This window comes from Chironomus tepperi, unplaced genomic scaffold, assembly GCF_022539635.2.
Source record: "Chironomus tepperi strain 1889 unplaced genomic scaffold, CSIRO-AGI_Ctep_v1 contig_223, whole genome shotgun sequence".
In the NCBI taxonomy this organism is placed as follows: Eukaryota; Metazoa; Arthropoda; class Insecta; order Diptera; family Chironomidae; genus Chironomus; species Chironomus tepperi.
This window is the reverse complement of record NW_027226345.1, coordinates 2067014-2079160: the sequence shown is the minus strand read 5'-3', so window position 1 is coordinate 2079160 and position 12147 is coordinate 2067014.

The window sequence follows — 12147 nt, the reverse complement described above, 5'->3', positions numbered from 1 at the left end:
AGGCTTTATATAAAATTCAAATCGACTTCGAATTCTGGCTGGTAGCTCACAGAGAGACAGAACTCTTCTATTCTATCACATACTTTATGTACATTTCTCAACAATTCCATTAAAGTTCAATATTTTTGGGGGGATTGAAGAACTGTCATTGATAGACATTATGTGACTTGGATAGAAAACGCTCCACTTTATTATGGACTTTATGGGTCAAATGTTGGCCAAATCTCATTAAAGCATTAATTTTACGATGATTCTTGACCTCTAATAGCACAAATTGATTAATTGATCAAAAACTCTAATCTCAATCCTGCTTGACTCTAAGTTAATACTTTTGCTTACTTACTCCTCTTGTCGTACAGATCAATTGCGATTCTTGACCACCCTTAGATGCCTCCTAAAGCATACTCCATCACTGGTTTCCGTCTGGCAGTTACTGATATTAAATGTCATGCTATCTCTATCAACAGCTTCTCTCCATGGGTTCGTAGTACTCAATTCGGTTTGAATCCAAATGAATCGATTAGCGAATTGTGCTCCAAGACATAATTTGTATGAAATAAAGCTGTAATCAGGAAGGAAGACTCAATAATCCTAAATCATGTAAATTGCAAATTCTTGTCCAATTTCATTAAAACTTAATTTAATTTACTAAAAACACATCAATAGACCAAAGGAAATTTCACAAACGATTTTCAACAAAATGTGTTTACAGACTGACTTCCTATAAATAAATTTTCCAAACAAGCAAGTCATTTTAACCCAAAAATTAAAAGAGAAAGAAAAGCCATCACGACCAGTTCTCCTTCAGCATTTTAATTCAAAAGTAAACTTTTTCTGTTCCTTTATAAAAGGGTCAGTAAATAAAACTTAAATCTCATCTGAATTTATTGCCCAATGTTTAGTCTTAAAACTGAACTTCATTCTGATCGATTTCAATTTCCTCCTTTCTAAAAAAAATGTCAAAACCATCATATTTAAATTTATCTCATGAGAAATCTAAATTGAGAAAAAATTAGAAACAGAAAATTGAGTTAAAAAATATTTTTATTTTTTTTTTGGGTCCTTTTGTTTCGATTCCTGGAAGGACTTTTGGCATGCAAAAATGACGTTTAAATTGAGTTTGTTTTTCAATTTGAACTTTATGAGATATGAGATATATTTGTTTATGGCAGGGGTAAATGAAGTTACTAAGGGGGTAACAGACATTGTTAGCATAGTTTTAAGATTGCAGAAATGAGTTTGCAGATAAATTTCAAAGGAAATTAGGTTTATAATGGGTTTTTTGTGGTTGATTAGAGGAAAACAATGTTGATCACGCAGGAATTTTTATGTGCAGCTTGAAATTCTTGTCAAAAATTGCATGCGTAGCCTGTTAAAAAAGTTGCTTAGATGTAGCAAGAGTTGACAATTCAAAGACTTTTCTTCTTTTAAAGTCTACGCTGGACCTTTACTCGAAAGGACAGCTGAGATACAAAATTGCCTTAACGACACCTTGACGGTTGATTTCGACTCATTTAATCGGCAAAAAATGCGCTTTGCATGTGACTCTCGGATCACATATAGCGCTCAGTCGTATATGACACTCGGTTGTTTATGACACTCAGCATGTGAGGCTCAGGTCGCATGTAACCCTCGAATCGCATTTGGCGTTCTTGTCACATGTGGCGTTCGAATCGCATGTAGCGCTCGAGTTGCATGTGGCGCTCAGGTCGCAAGTGACAATCAGGTCGAATTTGACGCTATGGTCGCATATGTCGCTTGTGTCACATATGACGCTTGGGTCGCATGTGACGCTCTGGTTTATCCAGGTCTGCAACTGACACATTGTAAGGTACTGTCTTATATACTGCCATCTTATCGATGAGATAACAAAATTTCAATGTGAACCATTCGGCCATTCAATACTAATCGTTCAATCTGACCTCTAAATCTTAAAACTTCCTCCCCGTAAATACATTATTCCTCACAAAAGCATCATTATCCTATCCCAACCAACACACAACAGCAGAAAAATTATGCGAATATATATATTTTACTCTCGATGTTAATTTCATCTCTGCCTCAATGAATTTTTGAAAAATTAATGAAATTCTCAATTTTTCTTTTGTGTTCATTATTGGAAATTGTACTTCATGTGAATCATTTATCTGCCAATTTATATGTACATGCTTTTTTCTTTTTTTTTTTTCTAGAAAGAAAAATTACTTTTTTTGGGTTTTTTGTGTATACGCAATAATACTGTAGCAATTTATTTGCTCGTAAATTGCAGAATCGAAAATGTGTATAATTTCTGTTTTGTTGGATTACTGATACAACGAGAATAATTTTTTCATTATTGACCTTAAGTTCTTATGGGATTTTTGGGTTACTTTATCTTCTACTTATAAATGGTGATTTAATTAAGGGTTGAGTTAGTAATTTTTGAGTGGGAATATTCTTGGAAGCTTGAAACGGACTTCAATGTAGGGTTGGATTCTGTACAGTCTGCTGTATGATGTCCGTCGTTATTAAACAACTCCTCATGTGTAAAAGGCAGCTAAAAGGTATCAATCCGAAATATTATATCGACCATTCAATCTTTTCAAAATTATCAAATTCAATAGGCTCATAGAACATCCCACAGTGAAATAAATATTCTTAAACAGCTTCCTTCACAACAATATCCCTGAAAAATCCCACACATACAGAGCCTATCGATAAGGTAACAAATTTAAAGCATACATTGCCTAAAAATTCTAATTTTATGGCATAAATTTGCAGCTAAATAATATTTTTAGGTCCCAGTTTTCCACATTCTCAACAAAAATTTTTTCGGTACTCTCAAATGCCACTCGTATGTAGAAAAGTTAAGGAAGATCTACGTATACTTTTAAGCACATATTTATTCACATAGATGATTTATATGTTTATTTTTCCACGACATTGTTTTATGTTTCTTTAGTATCTACATAATGTTCTTGTGTCTATGCCTATGCGACTACCGCCACAATGCTATGGAAGTATTTACATTAAATTATACATCGTGATGTGAATTCTTTATGATGATTTCGTCAGAAATTTAGAGGATAAATTCAAAATTTTACCAAAAAATTCCAAAATTTAACAAAAAAATCAAAAATTGTTCAAAAAATTAAAAAATTGTTCAAAAAATCTAAAAAGTTAAATTTTTAAAAGTTTTAAAAATCGTCAAAAATTCTAATAAATTCAAAAATTTAGAAACCTCCAAAAATCACCCTAAGGACACAACCTCCACAAGACTAACACAAAAAAGTTCATGAATATCACGTTAAAATGCTCGCTTTTTTGTTATGAAAAAGTAATTTTTAAAAATAAATTGTGTAATAAAATTGCCATTTCGTGTGACAAAAGACAGTGGCAATTTTAATAGCTTAGTGCAAAATGTCTACAAAGTGATTTGAATTTACATCCGTGAAAGATTTTGATTTACCCTCTTTTTTTGTTGTTGTTGACACTAGGTTTATGGTGTGAATCTTTTTTTATTGGGATATGAAGGATTTATTGGATTTTGAGGAAGTTAAATGGTGGGATTTTGGTTGGAAATTACTGATTTTGAGATGATGTTAACTTCCGAATAAATAGTACATGTCGGCTAATCGATCCTAAAAATGACAATAATCCGGTGTGACACTGGTATGATGCCTGGTTAAAATTGAATCCATCATCTAGCCAGAGCCACGTCTACTTGGATCAGAATTATGATCAATTAACCGATTTATGCTATTCGGACATATATCCAACTCCGATCAGCATAAACTACTCATGAAAGTCAATTTCCAGTCAATTGGCGTGAGTTATCATGATTAGACTTACCTAGATGTTCAACATCCAGAAAGTTATATTAGTAATGGAACGTCCATCTATTTCTAGCTATTTAATTCAAATCACTCGAACTTTGTGATTCATAACCTTCAAATTGTGGATTGATGTATGAATAACTCCTAAGTCAAGAGTCCCAAGATAGACTAAAGTCCTCTTCAGACCCAATCTAGTCCTCCTTTTGTTCTAACCCAAAAGTTCCACTCAAATATTCCAACAACCCCCTTCCATTTCAACATTCTGCCATTTTCAACCCAAAATTATACTACATTAAACTATCATTCCAATTATTTCCACATCTTTTGCATCCAAATCGATTTAAACTTCAATCCCAAAAATTGATAATACCATTTAAAAGACACAAATCAGAAGAAAACAAATAAAAGCAATTCCACAAGAAAAAGTTTTTTGTACCAAAATTGAATTTGTGGCTTCGAAAAAAAGAAAGAAAAAATTTAAATTGAAAAGGTACAGGGCAACAACAGCAAGGCAAAAAACATTATTCAAATTCACCACAAAATTGAATTTTGGAAAGAAATTTTTTAAGGACAAAAAAAAAGCAATTTAATAAATCTTTTTATAGCCACAATTTCTAGTCGATTTAATTAAGGTTGAATTTTGAGGAATTAAATATCGAAGGTCAAGATCATTCCAAATTTTCCATCCCAAAACTATCCAAATTTACACTTAATTAATCTCATCCAAATCTCAATTAGCCGACAATTGTAGTCTAATTAACTCTCAACTCAAATTTTCAATTTTCCCACTCAGCATACCTCAAGCTTTATCGTTTTACATCCAACAATAGAAATTTTTATGCTTTACTGTAAAAACAATCCCCTTTACTTCACTTACAGCCTAATGGAAAAGCCATTTAATGGCTCAAAATTTGAATGTAAACTTTGTCATCAGCAGAACCTCCTTTTTATGTAATCACAAGCTCGTGAAAGTGAATGACGAAGAAAAATAAATAAATTTCTCTGTTGCAAAATGTCGAGCGTGATAAAGTTTTTTTGACAGTTTGCGGACATTTATGCATGATGGAAATGAGATAAGTTATGAGTTACTGGTCAGATTGATTATGTTTTTGCAGTTTTTGTGTTCGTGAACTTTAGAAGCTAATTTAGTTCATATCTATTCAAACTAGAATAGCACATATCGGGTAATCCAAAATCTGGCCTCAGTCTGGCGATATTCTGATTTATTATAGTCATGCCGGGTTTATGAAAGATTTTGAATAAATTTGCTTACTTGTGTTATTCTGGAAATGTCATCAATATGACTTAATTTGGGCCTTTTTACAAATAGAATTAAGGGGTTTGATGAAACTTTCCAATCTGCACACAATTCATCAGTTTCCCTAACAGCCTAAAAGTATACTTTCATGGTATAGAATAACGACTACGGTGCCTAATAGCGGTCTCATTGCCTGTTAGCGTTTGCTGGCGATTGCTGGGGATTTTTGAGAATCTCAACTTCCCTACCCCCCTAACCTATACTTGTTTTATAAACAAAAAATGACACCCAACACCCCAACCCCTTCTTCAGATGGGTGTCATATAGAGCAGACTATTGCATTGATAGTGCATCCTTCTGCATTTTTATAAGTAAGTAAGTAAGTATAATTTTATTACCACAGAGGTATTTAGATTAAAATCAAGGTAAAATTACATTTGTATCGCTAGCGAGCTAGTTTTAGAATTTTGAGCAATAATTGATATCAGTCCTAAATCCTTGTTGAATAATTTTAAATTTAAAATGCTGAATTCAAATTTTTATTAAGTAAATAAAATACAAGAATTTCAATTGATTCCACTTTTACAATCCATTTCTGTTGAAATTATTTTAAAAACGTTTATAATGGACTTCAATTTTTCATCCATTTCTTCACGATCTGTCACAAAGTTCTCAAAACTTTCTTGTAGTTCCTCTCCTTTTCTTGACATAGTTTGCATATTAGCGTCGAGTCTCTGGATTTCAGAAGTTAGCTCATTTATTTGAAGTTGTAGGTTGGATATAGTTAAGATGAATGCTTGATTTTGTCTGCCTAGAACTTCTATTTGTGTTGTCAGATCTTTTATAACGTTTTCAAGCTTTTGATTGCCTTTTTCTAATTCAGAAATTCTTTCATTTTGATCGATATTAGTGTCTTTTAATTCCTGATTGTCTTCAGTGAGATTGGTGATTTGGGAATGTAGAAATTTATTATCATCTAACAGCAGCTGAATATTTGTCGAGAAATTGTAATTTACAATCGTCACTTCCTGGAGTTTGGTATTGAGTCCTTCAACATTGAATTCAAGGTTTATGACTCGAGCTTTAAGGATACCTGGAAAAATGGGAAATTTAGTTTAATTCTTGGTAACTGGACTAGTCAGACTTAGGACGGACGAACAACTCAGATGATAGAATTTGTCAATTTTGTCATACTTCAGTCAACTTTTTGGCACTTCAGTCACAAATTTTGTCACTTTTGTCAGTTTTCACCTAAGTTGCGGATCTCCTGTCCAACTAGTCATCAGTTAGGTCGTCATAAGCTATGCTAAACATAATTCAACGATATAGCTTTTTGACCTAGTTTAATACCCAAATAGCCAACAGATTACGAAACTAAAGCTCGAAATCTACTCGACTCCATATAAAGTTCAAGTCGACTTCCAGCTCTAAACAAAACTACATCAAACATAAACAATTCTTACGTGTAATCAGCTTCTGATAATTTTCAAAACATTTCTTCAAATCAGCCCTCATTGACACCCTAGACAGCGTATTGTCATAAATATTTTTACTGATACAGACATTATCAGTCATAAAAATAGAAATAAGTCCTGTGTCATCGATAAACTGCTCATCGAATGCAAAAATTTCATTTCCATACAAATTAATTGTTGTCAATTTAGGTTGGACACCGAATGATTCGCAATGAATTACTTGTAGCTTGTTGTTGCTTAATAAAATATTTGATGTGCTTTTTAGTGGCTTGAAAATGTCTTGAGGAAGTTCGGCTATTTTATTTGTGGCTAAATTTAGTGTCTGTAAATTGCCAAGCATTTGAAACCATCCGAATTTGAGGTTAGAGATTTGATTCCAACACAATGACAGTGATTTGAGGTTAAGTAAATTTTTGAAGATATTTTCTGGCAGGTCTGTGATTAAATTTGAACAAAAGTCTAGACTTTGAAGCTTTGATTGATTTTTGAACAGATTTTCATGCAAAGTTGTCATTTTATTTCCGGAAAATTCGATAAATTGTAGCTCTAGATTCTCAGCAAATGCCTGCTCGTGTATCTCACTAATCTCATTATTTTCCAGATTAATTCTTTGTATTTTACTGCAACTTTTGAATGAATTAATGCCAACCTTCTTAATTCCAATTCTATTATAAGAAATTGTTGCAACATTCTTGAATTTTTCACAAAGTATTGACGGAACATTCGTCGACACTGAATTGGAACTGACATAAATTGTGATATTTTTAACATCCTCATCTTTATAGCTTCCGGAATGAGTTCCATTTACTCCTACAAATCCGTCAAAACCATTTGGATTAGAGATGGTCAAATAGCAGGTATAGAATGACCCAGATAGATAATAATTGCAGCTAAGCTTCTCATTTTGTGATAGTGCTGCTTGAAAATTTAAAATGATTAAAGTGAAGAAAATAATTTTTGACTTCATTTCTATTTCAAGTTTAGAGTTTAACTGAATGAGATTGGGATTAAAAATTGTTATTTTTTGCAATTATCAGTTTTCAATTATCATTCGGAAACAAGTAAAGCTATTGTCTATACCGGATATAGATATGGTGGTTGAAATATAAGTCATCTAGGCCCGAGCGACACAAATGAGGAAGGCCTCAATACAGAGCTTTAAAAATTTCAGACAAAACTCTTTTATTATAGAATCCTACTCTATGTGGGAGTCACTACCATGCTTCAATGACCAAAGGTCACCATATTAACTCCCATTTAGTGTTACATGACAGTGAATGCCAAATAGATTCGGGTTCAATTTGGTGTTAATGAACATTTTTTTATGAAACCTTTAAATTCTTAGTGGCGGTATCTTCTTCATTTGCAGAGCTCGAAGTCGATATAGTTATAGTCGACTCGACTCGACTAAACTCAAATGTACTGGACCTTAAGTCAACTCGAGTCGATTCGATTTTTTTTTTTTTTTTGAGACGACTCGAGTCGACTCGCTCTGTTCATTTGTATTGCTTGCCAAAAAGTGTTCCTATTATTGAAAAAAATTGAATACATAGTGACATTTGGAATCCAGATAAAACTCTAAAATCTAATAAAAATCACAATTTTGACTACTTCAGTAAAGACACGATAAAGTAGATTGTTGCTCGGGTTTACAAATTATGATCACTTGAACAACCACTTTTAGATAACTTTTGGTGGTTTCCCTTTTAAATTTGGTCTTACTTCTAGTTTTAAGATTATCATCTTTATACTTTCTTCGATAAATTTAATCAGGATTATAAAATTAATAGCACAGAAAGATTAAAATGTCGAGAGTCTTGGTTATTAATAGATAGATTAACTTTATTGTGAAAATGACATTTTGATAGCAAAATCCCACCAAAAACTCATCTAAATCCATACCAAAATTCTATATAAATAGAAATAAAATTTAAAATTGGAATGAAAAGTTGTTTTTTCATTAAAAATCATTCAATCTAGTTGATAACATTTAAATAGAACACAAACAGTCTCTGCATGTCTTTTAAGCTTTCAATCAACTTTTTCTAAGAATCTATCTCCATACCGACTGAGATAAAATAAATATATATTCAAGTGCAGAACCATCTGAACTTTTTTCTTTCAATTCTAATTTATTTTTTAAAGAATTGCAAAGGTTTCCGCAGACGACACGACATTGTCAACTTTCTCAGTATGAGTTCAGAAAAAAAACTCTTTTTAATCTTGTTATTTCGGAACTGAATACGTGAAATCTATCTGAATGAGGTTTGGATGTTGTCGTGATTCTTTTAGGGATTCATGCAGAATTACGATGAATTTTCTTGAAGTTTTAAATTAATTTGTCTTGAACTACGACTTGTGATTTTCGTTTTTGCATAGACTTCCTCCATATCGAGTTTTTGACAGTCGTTTGTGCATGAGCAATTGCATTAGATGCTTTCATTCTTTCAGATTCTTATTTTTTAGGTCGGAGCAAGCAAAAAAATCAAATTTCTAGTTTCAAAACTACAAATTCATAGTTCAGAATCAGCAAAATTCATTAAATTCTTAATATTTTCATCAACTCACCTTCCCAAAATACATCAAAAAGCTCAACCAAAATCAAGTAAGCTCTACAGACACCAAAAAAGGTTAAAAAAATCACACGGATTAAATTCAATGCAATATTTTATTTCATCTTATTCACGAGCATATTTCTCGCATTCAAATTGAAAGTATTTATTACTCAATGAGAAATATTCAGCCTGCAATGTGAATTATGAGGTGGGATTTGACTCTATATATATACTTTTTTTTCTCGCTATATTCACATTCTTTCTTACTCGGTTGAATGAGAGATTTATTGAAATTTCTTTAATATGATGGAAGCATTTATCAACAAATCATTCTGCCTCATGCCATGAACAGTTAAAGGCATAAAATGAGGCAATTGCTTATCCTATTCGCTATTTTACTTTTGGTTGTGATGGTGAATTTTTTGGATGGTTTTGGGTGCAGTTTTTATGGCTGATGTTTAGTTAGGGAGGGACAGAGTTGGCAGGACTTCATTTTAGAGTCCGAATCCAGTTGAGTCCAGATTCTGCCAGAGTCGGACTTTGGGTTTCGATTGGAGTACAGTGAAATCCGACTCTCAAAGTCCTGTCAACTCTAGTATAGGTTAATCCTTAAAAGACCTAATTTATGGAAAATTCCCACAATACCTTCACATATGCGTCACATACCCATCACCCATTATTACTCCTTAACTTTTCCTGTTTCTTCATTTATTCACATTTCACCATTATTCATTGCCACTGCCTATAGCTTCTTCTTTCCTACTATTGATGCTCATTTCGTACTTTTACTCATTCATTCTTGCCATATACAAGCGCAAAAGAAGGAGGAATAAGAAAGTTACCGATGAAATGAGACAGATAATGGAAGAAAATGATGGAATGAAGAAGAATGAAAAAAAAATTCAAAAGAGGAGAAGAAAAATAAACTTTTTCAATCATTTTGAAGGGAATACCATAAAATGCACATGGATAAATCTGTTTCTTTTCAAAAATTTGTTTTCATTTCATGTGTGTATCAGGAATGTATGATGAGATTTTACTAGAAAAGAGGTAGTAGGAACAATTTGTTGATTTTTATGGCTACACTTAATGTTTCTGACCCTGTAGAGTATACTTGAAGAGAGAACACGAGTAGCTACCTCAAGTCGATTTTCTTGCTTAACTCCAGTCGCTTGAGTAGTTAGTCTAAGTTAAGTAGCTGCATTATGAGCGACTAGCACACATGAAGCTTCATGTTAGACATCATAAAAGTCGACCGCTCAAGTTTTTTAATCCAAAGATCTCCAGAGTACCAATTTCATCTTCATCTGGTACATCAAGCAGTTAAAGACTCTAAGTCCTCTAAAAGATTGCAAAATCCAGGTCAATAATTCAAGAAAATTTTGTGTCAAACCTCCCTCATGAGCTCCAGCATCTGTCATCCTTCAACCTCTTGAAATGTCAATAATTCAATTTCCGCTAAATTATCTAACCCCATCCACCATCAATCCATTCCCAAAAATCATCATCTCAAACAATGAAAATTATATTATCAGAAAAGTAAGCACGAGGAGCACAACAACAAAAAAAAAGGGAAGATCAAGTCAATTTCTTTTCCATTTTCTGTTCGCTTCAACATCAGAATAAATAAAAATAAGGTTGAAACCTCAATACAGCACAATACAGCATATCTTTCAAACGATAGAGCTTTATGTACACAAAGCATCAGTTGGAAGGAAGAAGAAGAAGAATGACGGCAATGAGAGAAGCAAAAAAAAAGTTGGAACTGAATCGGATTTTATTTATTGAATTAATAGCGAATGCTATAAAAATAAATAAAAGGTCGATTGATTATTTCGTATCTTTGATGCTTCTTAACTTCTTCGCTTATTTCTTCTTCTTATTTCTCTTGTGCTGTTCTATTCCATCCCCCTTATTGTGTAGTTCTCACAATATCATGAGCTATGGATGAAGGTGAAATAGAAGAATAAAAGAAGAAAGATTGCGCAATTTTCAATCTTTAAATTGCTAAAGTTTGCCACGAGAAATATTTTCAGATTTTTTTACGTGATTTGTAGCGCGATTTTCGCGTTGGAAATGATTTTTTGGGATTTTTTGGGAGTTTCGGTTGGACATGATTTGCAGTTTTCTAGATTTTGATGCATAATTCTGCAAAATTGCCATTTTTAGTCAAATTGACCATCAAATAGAAATTAGGACGATCCTCAACTCAAAATCAAGCATCAATGCACCAATAAATCACAAAAACATCCCCCAATAAACCCGCTACCCCACCCCCAATCTCCACTCGCAAATAAACTTTCCACTCACACTCTTCCTTTTTCTTCTTTATTTTTATAAAGACATAAAAGGTAATTTACATTATATTCAGGTCGATTTAAATGAGATGTAAAGCTGACAAAAGAGAATTGCTTTTTTCTTATTTCTTTAATGCCTCATTGCAATAAATTTCATTAGAATTAATTTTTCACAAAAAATGATTTATGGATTTAAATTTTTGTGTTGAATTGTTCCACTTTTTGTTTCAGAATATTTTGGAGCAACAAACTTTTTAGGCGAAGAATCATCTACGTCGTCTGGTGGAAATTTCCATGAGTGAGCAATATGGTTAATGTTTAATTTCTGATCGATGTTTAGATAGACTACAAATGGTCAATGCTGTAAATAGTGGGCATACACTTCGTAAAAGGAATGCATGAGAATATGTCAATGCTGGGATTGAATCACAAGTTTGTGACACCGTCCTTGTTTGGTATCCGCAAGTATAAAGATATCCTGAAGCTCCAAAAGCTACTCAATGCAGATCAGAGAAGAAAGTATATCAGCCTTAAGTGCAGACAAAGGCTTTGTTCAAATTTGGTAACAGAGTCAGCAACAGAATCAGATGGAAAGCATTTTGTTGCAAGTAAAGATACACATACAAGCACGGTTACAGTAAGTAGCCCCAACAGACAAATAAACCGCTTATAGGTACCATTGTGGTATTTCTGTACCAAGGAAGTATACTTTTTGCCTGTTAGGTTAAGTTAGTAAGTATAATAAAA